Source organism: Channa argus, unplaced genomic scaffold (genome assembly GCF_033026475.1).
Source record: "Channa argus isolate prfri unplaced genomic scaffold, Channa argus male v1.0 Contig041, whole genome shotgun sequence".
Taxonomy (NCBI): Eukaryota; Metazoa; Chordata; class Actinopteri; order Anabantiformes; family Channidae; genus Channa; species Channa argus.
In genome coordinates this window covers 306,104-321,622 of record NW_027125260.1, presented here as the reverse complement: position 1 = coordinate 321,622, position 15,519 = coordinate 306,104, and the positions used below count along the sequence as shown (strand labels likewise).

General features: G+C 41.2%; 16 pseudogenes; all 16 read left to right on the top strand.

Annotated features, from left to right (window-relative positions):
• The first annotated feature begins 594 nt into the window (after positions 1-594).
• LOC137118511 (5S ribosomal RNA) lies at positions 595-713 on the top strand (annotated as a pseudogene).
• An 867-nt stretch (positions 714-1,580) lies between these two features.
• LOC137118510 (5S ribosomal RNA) lies at positions 1,581-1,699 on the top strand (annotated as a pseudogene).
• An 857-nt stretch (positions 1,700-2,556) lies between these two features.
• Positions 2,557-2,674, top strand: LOC137118696 (5S ribosomal RNA; annotated as a pseudogene).
• Positions 2,675-3,541: 867 nt separating this feature from the next.
• On the top strand, positions 3,542-3,660 carry LOC137118509 (5S ribosomal RNA; annotated as a pseudogene).
• An 867-nt stretch (positions 3,661-4,527) lies between these two features.
• LOC137118717 (5S ribosomal RNA) lies at positions 4,528-4,646 on the top strand (annotated as a pseudogene).
• An 868-nt stretch (positions 4,647-5,514) lies between these two features.
• Positions 5,515-5,633, top strand: LOC137118669 (5S ribosomal RNA; annotated as a pseudogene).
• An 867-nt stretch (positions 5,634-6,500) lies between these two features.
• LOC137118668 (5S ribosomal RNA) lies at positions 6,501-6,619 on the top strand (annotated as a pseudogene).
• An 867-nt stretch (positions 6,620-7,486) lies between these two features.
• LOC137118667 (5S ribosomal RNA) lies at positions 7,487-7,605 on the top strand (annotated as a pseudogene).
• An 867-nt stretch (positions 7,606-8,472) lies between these two features.
• Positions 8,473-8,591, top strand: LOC137118610 (5S ribosomal RNA; annotated as a pseudogene).
• An 868-nt stretch (positions 8,592-9,459) lies between these two features.
• LOC137118508 (5S ribosomal RNA) lies at positions 9,460-9,578 on the top strand (annotated as a pseudogene).
• Positions 9,579-10,446: 868 nt separating this feature from the next.
• LOC137118690 (5S ribosomal RNA) lies at positions 10,447-10,565 on the top strand (annotated as a pseudogene).
• Positions 10,566-11,433: 868 nt separating this feature from the next.
• Positions 11,434-11,552, top strand: LOC137118759 (5S ribosomal RNA; annotated as a pseudogene).
• Positions 11,553-12,410: 858 nt separating this feature from the next.
• LOC137118666 (5S ribosomal RNA) lies at positions 12,411-12,529 on the top strand (annotated as a pseudogene).
• Positions 12,530-13,396: 867 nt separating this feature from the next.
• On the top strand, positions 13,397-13,515 carry LOC137118665 (5S ribosomal RNA; annotated as a pseudogene).
• Positions 13,516-14,382: 867 nt separating this feature from the next.
• Positions 14,383-14,501, top strand: LOC137118603 (5S ribosomal RNA; annotated as a pseudogene).
• An 868-nt stretch (positions 14,502-15,369) lies between these two features.
• LOC137118507 (5S ribosomal RNA) lies at positions 15,370-15,488 on the top strand (annotated as a pseudogene).
• The last annotated feature ends 31 nt before the right edge of the window (positions 15,489-15,519 follow it).

The window sequence follows — 15,519 nt, the reverse complement described above, 5'->3', positions numbered from 1 at the left end:
AAAAGTACGGTTCCCAACAGCTAGCGAGGCTCTTTCTGGCAGCAGCACCTGTTTGCTGTTCTTGGTTTCCAAATCTTATTTAGCATTTTTGAATTGTTAGGTTTTGTGCCGTTGGTTTTGTTTATAAATTGTATATTTTGTAAATAGTATTAAATCTGTAGGGGTGGACTGCCATTTTTCTTTTGATTGTTTTCTCTTGTTTTCACATTAGGGAGTTAGGGTTAGCGACTATCTTTTGGTTTGTTTCTTTCTATCAGGCTAGCTAGCACTATCTGTGGGAAATGGCTTATTTTGTTTATTATGTTGGCCTTGGTTCGCCCTGAGTTGTAGTGTCATGTTTTGTTTGACACTTTCTTTCGTTTAAAATAAATATCATTCTGTATGAACATCTCAATCCTGGATTTTGGTTTGAGGATCGGAGAGGGAACATGCTAATTTATCTTTGTATGTTTCACCCTGACCCCCTAGACAGGGGCGTAACAGACCAGTACAGTTATAGTACTTTGTACTTTGCCACATTTATCTTCTTCTTAGCAAGTGTCATGCATTCTGCTTCTCTAGCGTTTTTAAGAGCTGTTGATAATGTCAAATGCAGCTTACGGCCACACCGCTCTCTAAGCGCCCGATCTCGTCCGATCTCGGCAGCCAAATAGAGCCGGGCCTGGTTAGTACTTGGTAGGAAGACCGCCTGGGAATACCAGGTGCTGTAAGCTTTTTTGCTTGGGTTTACGGGCAGCACAAGCTGGTGTTACTGCCTATTTATTCATAGAAATTGTTCTATATTTTCATCAAATTTTGTTCTTTCATTAATGTTTTGCTACTTTATTGGTTTGCCAACCATCGTGCTTCATTACTAGTAGACCATGTTACGGTCCTGGCCATATGTGTTGTTTTTATTTTCTTGTTCTTATAGGTGCCCTGCCTGATTGGCCGGATTGGGGGGCAGTACAGGAAGCTGATTGGTCCATCCTACACTTCCTGGAGTTTTAAAAGTACGGTTCCCAACAGCTAGCGAGGCTCTTTCTGGCATCAGCACCTGTTTGCTGTTCTTGGTTTCCAAACCTTATTTAGCATTTTTGAATTGTTAGGTTTTGTGCCGTGGTTTTGTTTATAAATTGTATATTTTGTAAATAGTATTAAATCTGTAGGGGTGAACTGCCATTTTCTTTGGACTGTTTTCTCTTGTTTTCACATTAGGGAGTTAGGGTTAGTGACTGTCTTTTGGTTTGTTTATTTCTATCAGGCTAGCTAGCACTTTCTGTGGGAAATGGCTTATTTTGTTTATTATGTTGGCCTTGGTTCGCCCTGAGTTGTAGTGTCATGTTTTGTTTGACACTTTCTTTCGTTTAAAATAAATATCATTCTGTTGGAACATCTCAATCCTGGATTTTGGTTTGAGGATCGGAGAGGGAACATGCAAATTTATCTTTTTATGTTTCACCCTGACCACCTAGACAGGGGCGTAACAGACCAGTACAGTTATAGTACTTTGTACTTTGCCACATTTATCTTCTTCTTAGCAAGTGTCATGCATTCTGCTTCTCTAGCGTTTTTAAGAGCTGTTGATAATGTCAAATGCAGCTTACGGCCACACCGCTCTCTAAGCGCCCGATCTCGTCCGATCTCGGCAGCCAAATAGAGCCGGGCCTGGTTAGTACTTGGTAGGAAGACCGCCTGGGAATACCAGGTGCTGTAAGCTTTTTTGCTTGGGTTTACGGGCAGCACAAGCTGGTGTTACTGCCTATTTATTCATAGAAATTGTTCTATATTTTCATCAAATTTTGTTCTTTCATTGCTGTTTTGCTACTTTATTGGTTTGCCAACCATCGTGCTTCATTACTAGTAGACCATGTTACGGTCCTGGCCATATGTGTTGTTTTTATTTTCTTGTTCTTATAGGTGCCCTGCCTGATTGGCCGGATTGGGGGGCAGTACAGGAAGCTGATTGGTCCATCCTACACTTCCTGGAGTTTTAAAAGTACGGTTCCCAACAGCTAGCGAGGCTCTTTCTGGCATCAGCACCTGTTTGCTGTTCTTGGTTTCCAAACCTTATTTAGCATTTTTGAATTGTTAGGTTTTGTGCCGTGGTTTTGTTTATAAATTGTATATTTTGTAAATAGTATTAAATCTGTAGGGGTGAACTGCCATTTTCTTTGGACTGTTTTCACATTAGGGAGTTAGGGTTAGCGACTGTCTTTTGGTTTGTTTATTTCTATCAGGCTAGCTAGCACTTTCTGTGGGAAATGGCTTATTTTGTTTATTATGTTGGCCTTGGTTCGCCCTGAGTTGTAGTGACATGTTTTGTTTGACACTTTCTTTCATTTAAAATAAATATCATTCTGTTGGAACATCTCGATCCTGGATTTTGGTTTGGGGATCGGAGAGGGAAAATGCTAATTTATCTTTGTATGTTGCACCCTGACCCCCTAGACAGGGGCGTAACAGACCAGTACAGTTATAGTACTTTGTACTTTGCCACATTTATCTTCTTCTTAGCAAGTGTCATGCATTCTGCTTCTCCAGCGTTTTTAAGAGCTGTTGATGATATCAAATGCAGCTTACGGCCACACCGCTCTCTAAGCGCCCGATCTCGTCCGATCTCGGCAGCCAAATAGAGCCGGCCTGGTTAGTACTTGGTAGGAAGACCGCCTGGGAATACCAGGTGCTGTAAGCTTTTTTGCTTGGGTTTACGGGCAGCACAAGCTGGTGTTACTGCCTATTTATTCATAGAAATTGTTCTATATTTTCATCAAATTTTGTTCTTTCATTGCTGTTTTGCTACTTTATTGGTTTGCCAACCATCGTGCTTCATTACTAGTAGACCATGTTACGGTCCTGGCCATATGTGTTGTTTTTATTTTCTTGTTCTTATAGGTGCCCTGCCTGATTGGCCGGATTGGGGGGCAGTACAGGAAGCTGATTGGTCCATCCTACACTTCCTGGAGTTTTAAAAGTACGGTTCCCAACAGCTAGCGAGGCTCTTTCTGGCATCAGCACCTGTTTGCTGTTCTTGGTTTCCAAACCTTATTTAGCATTTTTGAATTGTTAGGTTTTGTGCCGTGGTTTTGTTTATAAATTGTGTATTTTGTAAATAGTATTAAATCTGTAGGGGTGAACAGCCATTTTCTTTTGATTGTTTTCTCTTGTTTTCACATTAGGGAGTTAGGGTTAGCGACTGTCTTTTGATTTGTTTATTTCTATCAGGCTAGCTAGCACTTTCTGTGGGAAATGGCTTATTTTGTTTATTATGTTGGCCTTGGTTCGCCCTGAGTTGTAGTGTCATGTTTTGTTTGACACTTTCTTTCGTTTAAAATAAATATCATTCTGTATGAACATCTCAATCCTGGATTTTGGTTTGAGGATCGGAGAGGGAACATGCTAATTTATCTTTGTATGTTTCACCCTGACCCCCTAGACAGGGGCGTAACAGACCAGTACAGTTATAGTACTTTGTACTTTGCCACATTTATCTTCTTCTTAGCAAGTGTCATGCATTCTGCTTCTCTAGCGTTTTTAAGAGCTGTTGATAATGTCAAATGCAGCTTACGGCCACACCGCTCTCTAAGCGCCCGATCTCGTCCGATCTCGGCAGCCAAATAGAGCCGGGCCTGGTTAGTACTTGGTAGGAAGACCGCCTGGGAATACCAGGTGCTGTAAGCTTTTTTGCTTGGGTTTACGGGCAGCACAAGCTGGTGTTACTGCCTATTTATTCATAGAAATTGTTCTATATTTTCATCAAATTTTGTTCTTTCATTAATGTTTTGCTACTTTATTGGTTTGCCAACCATCGTGCTTCATTACTAGTAGACCATGTTACGGTCCTGGCCATATGTGTTGTTTTTATTTTCTTGTTCTTATAGGTGCCCTGCCTGATTGGCCGGATTGGGGGGCAGTACAGGAAGCTGATTGGTCCATCCTACACTTCCTGGAGTTTTAAAAGTACGGTTCCCAACAGCTAGCGAGGCTCTTTCTGGCATCAGCACCTGTTTGCTGTTCTTGCTTTCCAAACCTTATTTAGCATTTTTGAATTGTTAGGTTTTGTGCCGTGGTTTTGTTTATAAATTGTATATTTTGTAAATAGTATTAAATCTGTAGGGGTGAACTGCCATTTTCTTTGGACTGTTTTCTCTTGTTTTCACATTAGGGAGTTAGGGTTAGTGACTGTCTTTTGGTTTGTTTATTTCTATCAGGCTAGCTAGCACTTTCTGTGGGAAATGGCTTATTTTGTTTATTATGTTGGCCTTGGTTCGCCCTGAGTTGTAGTGTCATGTTTTGTTTGACACTTTCTTTCGTTTAAAATAAATATCATTCTGTGGGAACATCTCGATCCTGGATTTTGGTTTGGGGATCGGAGAGGGAAAATGCTAATTTATCTTTGTATGTTGCACCCTGACCCCCTAGACAGGGGCGTAACAGACCAGTACAGTTATAGTACTTTGTACTTTGACACATTTATCTTCTTCTTAGCAAGTGTCATGCATTCTGCTTCTCTAGCGTTTTTAAGAGCTGTTGATGATGTCAAATGCAGCTTACGGCCACACCGCTCTCTAAGCGCCCGATCTCGTCCGATCTCGGCAGCCAAATTGGGCCGGGCTTGGTTAGTACTTGGTAGGAAGACCGCCTGGGAATACCAGGTGCTGTAAACTTTTTTTGCTTGGGTTTACGGGCAGCACAAGCTGGTGTTACAGCCTATTTATTCATAGAAATTGTTCTATATTTTCATCAAATTTTGTTCTTTCATTGCTGTTTTGCTACTTTATTGGTTTGTCAACCATCGTGCTTCATTACTAATAGACCATGTTACGGTCCTGGCCATATGTGTTGTTTTTATTTTCTTGTTCTTATAGGTGCCCTGCCTGATTGGCCGGATTTGGGGGAAGTACAGGATGCTGATTGGTCCATCCTACACTTCCTGGAGTTTTAAATGTACGGTTCCCAACAGCTAGCGAGGCTCTTTCTGGCAGCAGCACCTGTTTGTTGTTCTTGGTTTCCAAATCTTATTTAGCATTTTTGAATTGTTAGGTTTTGTGCCGTGGTTTTGTTTATAAATTGTATATTTTGTAAATAGTATTAAATCTGTAGGGGTGGACTGCCATTTTCTTTTGATTGTTTTCTCTTGTTTTCACATTAGGGAGTTAGGGTTAGCGACTATCTTTTGGTTTGTTTATTTCTATCAGGCTAGCTAGCACATTCTGTGGGAAATGGCTTATTTTGTTTATTATGTTGGCCTTGGTTCGCCCTGAGTTGTAGTGTCATGTTTTGTTTGACACTTTCTTTCGTTTAAAATAAATATCATTCTGTTGGAACATCTCAATCCTGGATTTTGGTTTGGGGATCGGAGAGGGAACATGCAAATTTATCTTTGTATGTTTCACTCTGACCCCCTAGACAGGGGCGTAACAGACCAGTACAGTTATAGTACTTTGTACTTTGCCACATTTATCTTCTTCTTAGGAAGTGTCATGCATTCTGCTTCTCCAGCGTTTTTAAGAGCTGTTGATGATGTCAAATGCATGTTACGGCCACACCGCTCTCTAAGCGCCCGATCTCGTCCGATCTCGGCAGCCAAATAGGGCCGGGCCTGGTTAGTACTTGGTAGGAAGACCGCCTGGGAATACCAGGTGCTGTAAGCTTTTTTGCTTGGGTTTACGGGCAGCTCAAGCTGGTGTTACTGCCTATTTATTCATAGAAATTGTTCTATATTTTCATCCAATTTTGTTCTTTCATTGCTGTTTTGCTACTTTATTGGTTTGTCAACCATCGTGCTTCATTACTAGTAGACCATGTTACGGTCCTGGCCATATGTGTTGTTTTTATTTTCTTGTTCTTATAGGTGCCGTGCCTGATTGGCCGGATTGGGGGGCAGTACAGGAGGCTGATTGGTCCATCCTACACTTGCTGGAGTTTTAAAAGTACGGTTCCCAACAGCTAGCGAGGCTCTTTCTGGCATCAGCACCTGTTTGCTGTTCTTGGTTTCCAAACCTTATTTAGCATTTTTGAATTGTTAGGTTTTGTGCCGTGGTTTTGTTTATAAATTGTATATTTTGTAAATAGTATTAAATCTGTAGGGGTGAACAGCCATTTTCTTTTGATTGTTTTCTCTTGTTTTCACATTAGGGAGTTAGGGTTAGCGACTGTCTTTTGGTTTGTTTCTTTCTATCAGGCTAGCTAGCACTTTCTGTGGGAAATGGCTTATTTTGTTTATTATGTTGGCCTTGGTTCGCCCTGAGTTGTAGTGTCATGTTTTGTTTGACACTTTCTTTCGTTTAAAATAAATATCATTCTGTTGGAACATCTCGATCCTGGATTTTGGTTTGGGGATCGGAGAGGGAACATGCTAATTTATCTTTGTATGTTGCACCCTGACCCCCTAGAAAGGGGCGTAACAGACCAGTACAGTTATAGTACTTTGTACTTTGACACATTTATCTTCTTCTTAGCAAGTGTCATGCATTCTGCTTCTCCAGCGTTTTTAAGAGCTGTTGATGATATCAAATGCATGTTACGGCCACACCGCTCTCTAAGCGCCCGATCTCGTCCGATCTCGGCAGCCAAATAGGGCCGGGCCTGGTTAGTACTTGGTAGGAAGACCGCCTGGGAATACCAGGTGCTGTAAGCTTTTTTGCTTGGGTTTACGGGCAGCTCAAGCTGGTGTTACTGCCTATTTATTCATAGAAATTGTTCTATATTTTCATCAAATTTTGTTCTTTCATTGCTGTTTTGCTACTTTATTGGTTTGTCAACCATCGTGCTTCATTACTAGTAGACCATGTTACGGTCCTGGCCATATGTGTTGTTTTTATTTTCTTGTTCTTATAGGTGCCCTGCCTGATTGGCCGGATTTGGGGGAAGTACAGGATGCTGATTGGTCCATCCTACACTTCCTGGAGTTTTAAATGTACGGTTCCCAACAGCTAGCGAGGCTCTTTCTGGCAGCAGCACCTGTTTGTTGTTCTTGGTTTCCAAATCTTATTTAGCATTTTTGAATTGTTAGGTTTTGTGCCGTGGTTTTGTTTATAAATTGTATATTTTGTAAATAGTATTAAATCTGTAGGGGTGGACTGCCATTTTCTTTTGATTGTTTTCTCTTGTTTTCACATTAGGGAGTTAGGGTTAGCGACTATCTTTTGGTTTGTTTATTTCTATCAGGCTAGCTAGCACATTCTGTGGGAAATGGCTTATTTTGTTTATTATGTTGGCCTTGGTTCGCCCTGAGTTGTAGTGTCATGTTTTGTTTGACACTTTCTTTCGTTTAAAATAAATATCATTCTGTTGGAACATCTCAATCCTGGATTTTGGTTTGGGGATCGGAGAGGGAACATGCAAATTTATCTTTGTATGTTTCACTCTGACCCCCTAGACAGGGGCGTAACAGACCAGTACAGTTATAGTACTTTGTACTTTGCCACATTTATCTTCTTCTTAGGAAGTGTCATGCATTCTGCTTCTCCAGCGTTTTTAAGAGCTGTTGATGATGTCAAATGCATGTTACGGCCACACCGCTCTCTAAGCGCCCGATCTCGTCCGATCTCGGCAGCCAAATAGGGCCGGGCCTGGTTAGTACTTGGTAGGAAGACCGCCTGGGAATACCAGGTGCTGTAAGCTTTTTTGCTTGGGTTTACGGGCAGCTCAAGCTGGTGTTACTGCCTATTTATTCATAGAAATTGTTCTATATTTTCATCCAATTTTGTTCTTTCATTGCTGTTTTGCTACTTTATTGGTTTGTCAACCATCGTGCTTCATTACTAGTAGACCATGTTACGGTCCTGGCCATATGTGTTGTTTTTATTTTCTTGTTCTTATAGGTGCCGTGCCTGATTGGCCGGATTGGGGGGCAGTACAGGAGGCTGATTGGTCCATCCTACACTTGCTGGAGTTTTAAAAGTACGGTTCCCAACAGCTAGCGAGGCTCTTTCTGGCATCAGCACCTGTTTGCTGTTCTTGGTTTCCAAACCTTATTTAGCATTTTTGAATTGTTAGGTTTTGTGCCGTGGTTTTGTTTATAAATTGTATATTTTGTAAATAGTATTAAATCTGTAGGGGTGAACAGCCATTTTCTTTTGATTGTTTTCTCTTGTTTTCACATTAGGGAGTTAGGGTTAGTGACTGTCTTTTGGTTTGTTTATTTCTATCAGGCTAGCTAGCACTTTCTGTGGGAAATGGCTTATTTTGTTTATTATGTTGGCCTTGGTTTGCCCTGAGTTGTAGTGTCATGTTTTGTTTGACACTTTCTTTCGTTTAAAATAAATATCATTCTGTTGGAACATCTCGATCCTGGATTTTGGTTTGAGGATCGGAGAGGGAACATGCAAATTTATCTTTGTATGTTTCACCCTGACCCCCTAGACAGGGGCGTAACAGACCAGTACAGTTATAGTACTTTGTACTTTGCCACATTTATCTTCTTCTTAGCAAGTGTCATGCATTCTGCTTCTCTAGCGTTTTTAAGAGCTGTTGATAATGTCAAATGCAGCTTCCGGCCACACCGCTCTCTAAGCGCCCGATCTCGTCCGATCTCGGCAGCCAAATAGAGCCGGGCCTGGTTAGTACTTGGTAGGAAGACCGCCTGGGAATACCAGGTGCTGTAAGCTTTTTTGCTTGGGTTTACGGGCAGCACAAGCTGGTGTTACTGCCTATTTATTCATAGAAATTGTTCTATATTTTCATCAAATTTTGTTCTTTCATTGCTGTTTTGCTACTTTATTGGTTTGCCAACCATCGTGCTTTATTACTAGTAGACCATGTTACGGTCCTGGCCATATGTGTTGTTTTTATTTTCTTGTTCTTATAGGTGCCCTGCCTGATTGGCTGGATTGGGGGGCAGTACAGGAAGCTGATTGGTCCATCCTACACTTCCTGGAGTTTTAAAAGTATGGTTCCCAACAGCTAGCGAGGCTCTTTCTGGCATCAGCACCTGTTTGCTGTTCTTGGTTTCTAAACCTTATTTAGCATTTTTGAATTGTTAGGTTTTGTGCCGTGGTTTTGTTTATAAATTGTATATTTTGTAAATAGTATTAAATCTGTAGGGGTGGACTGCCATTTTTCTTTTGATTGTTTTCTCTTGTTTTCACATTAGGGAGTTAGGGTTAGCGACTGTCTTTTGGTTTGTTTCTTTCTATCAGGCTAGCTAGCACTTTCTGTGGGAAATGGCTTATTTTGTTTATTATGTTGGCCTTGGTTCGCCCTGAGTTGTAGTGTCATGTTTTGTTTGACACTTTCTTTCGTTTAAAATAAATATCATTCTGTTGGAACATCTCAATCCTGGATTTTGGTTTGAGGATCGGAGAGGGAACATGCAAATTTATCTTTGTATGTTTCACCCTGACCCCCTAGACAGGGGCGTAACAGACCAGTACAGTTATAGTACTTTGTACTTTGCCATATTTATCTTCTTCTTAGCAAGTGTCATGCATTCTGCTTCTCTAGCGTTTTTAAGAGCTGTTGATAATGTCAAATGCAGCTTACGGCCACACCGCTCTCTAAGCGCCCGATCTCGTCCGATCTCGGCAGCCAAATAGAGCCGGGCCTGGTTAGTACTTGGTAGGAAGACCGCCTGGGAATACCAGGTGCTGTAAGCTTTTTTGCTTGGGTTTACGGGCAGCTCAAGCTGGTGTTACTGCCTATTTATTCATAGAAATTGTTCTATATTTTCATCAAATTTTGTTCTTTCATTGCTGTTTTGCTACTTTATTGGTTTGTCAACCATCGTGCTTCATTACTAGTAGACCATGTTACGGTCATGGCCATATGTGTTGTTTTTATTTTCTTGTTCTTATAGGTGCCCTGCCTGATTGGCCGGATTTGGGGGAAGTACAGGAAGCTGATTGGTCCATCCTACACTTCCTGGAGTTTTAAAAGTACGGTTCCCAACAGCTAGCGAGGCTCTTTCTGGCAGCAGCACCTGTTTGCTGTTCTTAGTTTCCAAATCTTATTTAGCATTTTTGAATTGTTAGGTTTTGTGCCGTGGTTTTGTTTATAAATTGTATATTTTGTAAATAGTATTAAATCTGTAGGGGTGGACTGCCATTTTTCTTTTGATTGTTTTCTCTTGTTTTCACATTAGGGAGTTAGGGTTAGCGACTATCTTTTGGTTTGTTTATTTCTATCAGGCTAGCTAGCACTTTCTGTGGGAAATGGCTTATTTTGTTTATTATGTTGGCCTTGGTTCGCCCTGAGTTGTAGTGTCATGTTTTGTTTGACACTTTCTTTCATTTAAAATAAATATCATTCTGTTGGAACATCTCGATTCTGGATTTTGGTTTGGGGATCGGAGAGGGAACATGCTAATTTATCTTTGTATGTTGCACCCTGACCCCCTAGACAGGGGCGTAACAGACCAGTACAGTTATAGTACTTTGTACTTTGCCACATTTATCTTCTTCTTAGCAAGTGTCATGCATTCTGCTTCTCCAGCGTTTTTAAGAGCTGTTGATGATGTCAAATGCAGCTTCCGGCCACACCGCTCTCTGAGCGCCCGATCTCGTCCGATCTCGGCAGCCAAATAGGGCCGGGCCTGGTTAGTACTTGGTAGGAAGACCGCCTGGGAATACCAGGTGCTGTAAGCTTTTTTGCTTGGGTTTACGGGCAGCACAAGCTGGTGTTACTGCCTATTTATTCATAGAAATTGTTCTATATTTTCATCAAATTTTGTTCTTTCATTGCTGTTTTGCTACTTTATTGGTTTGTCAACCATCGTGCTTCATTACTAGTAGACCATGTTACGGTCCTGGCCATATGTGTTGTTTTTATTTTCTTGTTCTTATAGGTGCCCTGCCTGATTGGCCGGATTTGGGGGAAGTACAGGAAGCTGATTGGTCCATCCTACACTTCCTGGAGTTTTAAAAGTACGGTTCCCAACAGCTAGCGAGGCTCTTTCTGGCAGCAGCACCTGTTTGCTGTTCTTGGTTTCCAAACCTTATTTAGCATCTTTGAATTGTTAGGTTTTGTGCCGTGGTTTTGTTTATAAATTGTATATTTTGTAAATAGTATTAAATCTGTAGGGGTGGACTGCCATTTTTCTTTTGATTGTTTTCTTTTGTTTTCGCATTAGGGAGTTAGGGTTAGCGACTGTCTTTTGGTTTGTTTCTTTCTATCAGGCTAGCTAGCACTTTCTGTGGGAAATGGCTTATTTTGTTTATTATGTTGGCCTTGGTTTGCCCTGAGTTGTAGTGTCATGTTTTGTTTGACACTTTCTTTCGTTTAAAATAAATATCATTCTGTTGGAACATCTCAATCCTGGATTTTGGTTTGGGGATCGGAGAGGGAACATGCAAATTTATCTTTGTATGTTTCACCCTGACCCCCTAGACAGGGGCGTAACAGACCAGTACAGTTATAGTACTTTGTACTTTGCCACATTTATCTTCTTCTTAGCAAGTGTCATGCATTCTGCTTCTCTAGCGTTTTTAAGAGCTGTTGATGATATCAAATGCATGTTACGGCCACACCGCTCTCTAAGCGCCCGATCTCGTCCGATCTCGGCAGCCAAATTGGGCCGGGCTTGGTTAGTACTTGGTAGGAAGACCGCCTGGGAATACCAGGTGCTGTAAACTTTTTTTGCTTGGGTTTACGGGCAGCACAAGCTGGTGTTACTGCCTATTTATTCATAGAAATTGTTCTATATTTTCATCAAATTTTGTTCTTTCATTGCTGTTTTGCTACTTTATTGGTTTGTCAACCATCGTGCTTCATTACTAATAGACCATGTTACGGTCCTGGCCATATGTGTTGTTTTTATTTTCTTGTTCTTATAGGTGCCCTGCCTGATTGGCCGGATTGGGGGGCAGTACAGGAGGCTGATTGGTCCATCCTACACTTCCTGGAGTTTTAAAAGTACGGTTCCCAACAGCTAGCGAGGCTCTTTCTGGCATCAGCACCTGTTTCCTGTTCTTGGTTTCCAAACCTTATTTAGCATTTTTGAATTGTTAGGTTTTGTGCCGTGGTTTTGTTTATAAATTGTATATTTTGTAAATAGTATTAAATCTGTAGGGGTGAACTGCCATTTTCTTTGGACTGTTTTCACATTAGGGAGTTAGGGTTAGCGACTGTCTTTTGGTTTGTTTCTTTCTATCAGGCTAGCTAGCACTTTCTGTGGGAAATGGCTTATTTTGTTTATTATGTTGGCCTTGGTTCGCCCTGAGTTGTAGTGTCATGTTTTGTTTGACACTTTCTTTCGTTTAAAATAAATATCATTCTGTTGGAACATCTCGATCCTGGATTTTGGTTTGGGGATCGGAGAGGGAACATGCTAATTTATCTTTGTATGTTGCACCCTGACCCCCTAGAAAGGGGCGTAACAGACCAGTACAGTTATAGTACTTTGTACTTTGACACATTTATCTTCTTCTTAGCAAGTGTCATGCATTCTGCTTCTCCAGCGTTTTTAAGAGCTGTTGATGATATCAAATGCATGTTACGGCCACACCGCTCTCTAAGCGCCCGATCTCGTCCGATCTCGGCAGCCAAATAGGGCCGGGCCTGGTTAGTACTTGGTAGGAAGACCGCCTGGGAATACCAGGTGCTGTAAGCTTTTTTGCTTGGGTTTACGGGCAGCTCAAGCTGGTGTTACTGCCTATTTATTCATAGAAATTGTTCTATATTTTCATCAAATTTTGTTCTTTCATTGCTGTTTTGCTACTTTATTGGTTTGTCAACCATCGTGCTTCATTACTAGTAGACCATGTTACGGTCCTGGCCATATGTGTTGTTTTTATTTTCTTGTTCTTATAGGTGCCCTGCCTGATTGGCCGGATTTGGGGGAAGTACAGGATGCTGATTGGTCCATCCTACACTTCCTGGAGTTTTAAATGTACGGTTCCCAACAGCTAGCGAGGCTCTTTCTGGCAGCAGCACCTGTTTGTTGTTCTTGGTTTCCAAATCTTATTTAGCATTTTTGAATTGTTAGGTTTTGTGCCGTGGTTTTGTTTATAAATTGTATATTTTGTAAATAGTATTAAATCTGTAGGGGTGGACTGCTATTTTCTTTTGATTGTTTTCTCTTGTTTTCACATTAGGGAGTTAGGGTTAGCGACTATCTTTTGGTTTGTTTATTTCTATCAGGCTAGCTAGCACATTCTGTGGGAAATGGCTTATTTTGTTTATTATGTTGGCCTTGGTTCGCCCTGAGTTGTAGTGTCATGTTTTGTTTGACACTTTCTTTCGTTTAAAATAAATATCATTCTGTTGGAACATCTCAATCCTGGATTTTGGTTTGGGAATCGGAGAGGGAACATGCAAATTTATCTTTGTATGTTTCACTCTGACCCTCTAGACAGGGGCGTAACAGACCAGTACAGTTATAGTACTTTGTACTTTGCCACATTTATCTTCTTCTTAGGAAGTGTCATGCATTCTGCTTCAATAGCGTTTTTAAGAGCTGTTGATGATGTCAAATGCATGTTACGGCCACACCGCTCTCTAAGCGCCCGATCTCGTCCGATCTCGGCAGCCAAATAGGGCCGGGCCTGGTTAGTACTTGGTAGGAAGACCGCCTGGGAATACCAGGTGCTGTAAGCTTTTTTGCTTGGGTTTACGGGCAGCTCAAGCTGGTGTTACTGCCTATTTATTCATAGAAATTGTTCTATATTTTCATCCAATTTTGTTCTTTCATTGCTGTATTGCTACTTTATTGGTTTGTCAACCATCGTGCTTCATTACTAGTAGACCATGTTACGGTCCTGGCCATATGTGTTGTTTTTATTTTCTTGTTCTTATAGGTGCCGTGCCTGATTGGCCGGATTGGGGGGCAGTACAGGAGGCTGATTGGTCCATCCTACACTTGCTGGAGTTTTAAAAGTACGGTTCCCAACAGCTAGCGAGGCTCTTTCTGGCATCAGCACCTGTTTGCTGTTCTTGGTTTCCAAACCTTATTTAGCATTTTTGAATTGTTAGGTTTTGTGCCGTGGTTTTGTTTATAAATTGTATATTTTGTAAATAGTATTAAATCTGTAGGGGTGAACAGCCATTTTCTTTTGATTGTTTTCTCTTGTTTTCACATTAGGGAGTTAGGGTTAGTGACTGTCTTTTGGTTTGTTTATTTCTATCAGGCTAGCTAGCACTTTCTGTGGGAAATGGCTTATTTTGTTTATTATGTTGGCCTTGGTTTGCCCTGAGTTGTAGTGTCATGTTTTGTTTGACACTTTCTTTCGTTTAAAATAAATATCATTCTGTTGGAACATCTCGATCCTGGATTTTGGTTTGAGGATCGGAGAGGGAACATGCAAATTTATCTTTGTATGTTTCACCCTGACCCCCTAGACAGGGGCGTAACAGACCAGTACAGTTATAGTACTTTGTACTTTGCCACATTTATCTTCTTCTTAGCAAGTGTCATGCATTCTGCTTCTCTAGCGTTTTTAAGAGCTGTTGATAATGTCAAATGCAGCTTACGGCCACACCGCTCTCTAAGCGCCCGATCTCGTCCGATCTCGGCAGCCAAATAGAGCCGGCCCTGGTTAGTACTTGGTAGGAAGACCGCCTGGGAATACCAGGTGCTGTAAGCTTTTTTGCTTGGGTTTACGGGCAGCACAAGCTGGTGTTACTGCCTATTTATTCATAGAAATTGTTCTATATTTTCATCAAATTTTGTTCTTTCATTGCTGTTTTGCTACTTTATTGGTTTGCCAACCATCGTGCTTTATTACTAGTAGACCATGTTACGGTCCTGGCCATATGTGTTGTTTTTATTTTCTTGTTCTTATAGGTGCCCTGCCTGATTGGCTGGATTGGGGGGCAGTACAGGAAGCTGATTGGTCCATCCTACACTTCCTGGAGTTTTAAAAGTATGGTTCCCAACAGCTAGCGAGGCTCTTTCTGGCATCACCACCTGTTTGCTGTTCTTGGTTTCTAAACCTTATTTAGCATTTTTGAATTGTTAGGTTTTGTGCCGTGGTTTTGTTTATAAATTGTATATTTTGTAAATAGTATTAAATCTGTAGGGGTGGACTGCCATTTTTCTTTTGATTGTTTTCTCTTGTTTTCACATTAGGGAGTTAGGGTTAGCGACTGTCTTTTGGTTTGTTTCTTTCTATCAGGCTAGCTAGCACTTTCTGTGGGAAATGGCTTATTTTGTTTATTATGTTGGCCTTGGTTCGCCCTGAGTTGTAGTGTCATGTTTTGTTTGACACTTTCTTTCGTTTAAAATAAATATCATTCTGTTGGAACATCTCAATCCTGGATTTTGGTTTGAGGATCGGAGAGGGAACATGCAAATTTATCTTTGTATGTTTCACCCTGACCCCCTAGACAGGGGCGTAACAGACCAGTACAGTTATAGTACTTTGTACTTTGCCACATTTATCTTCTTCTTAGCAAGTGTCATGCATTCTGCTTCTCTAGCGTTTTTAAGAGCTGTTGATGATGTCAAATGCAGCTTACGGCCACACCGCTCTCTAAGCGCCCGATCTCGTCCGATCTCGGCAGCCAAATAGAGCCGGGCCTGGTTAGTACTTGGTAGGAAGACCGCCTGGGAATACCAGGTGCTGTAAGCTTTTTTGCTTGGGTTTACGGGCAGCTCAAGCT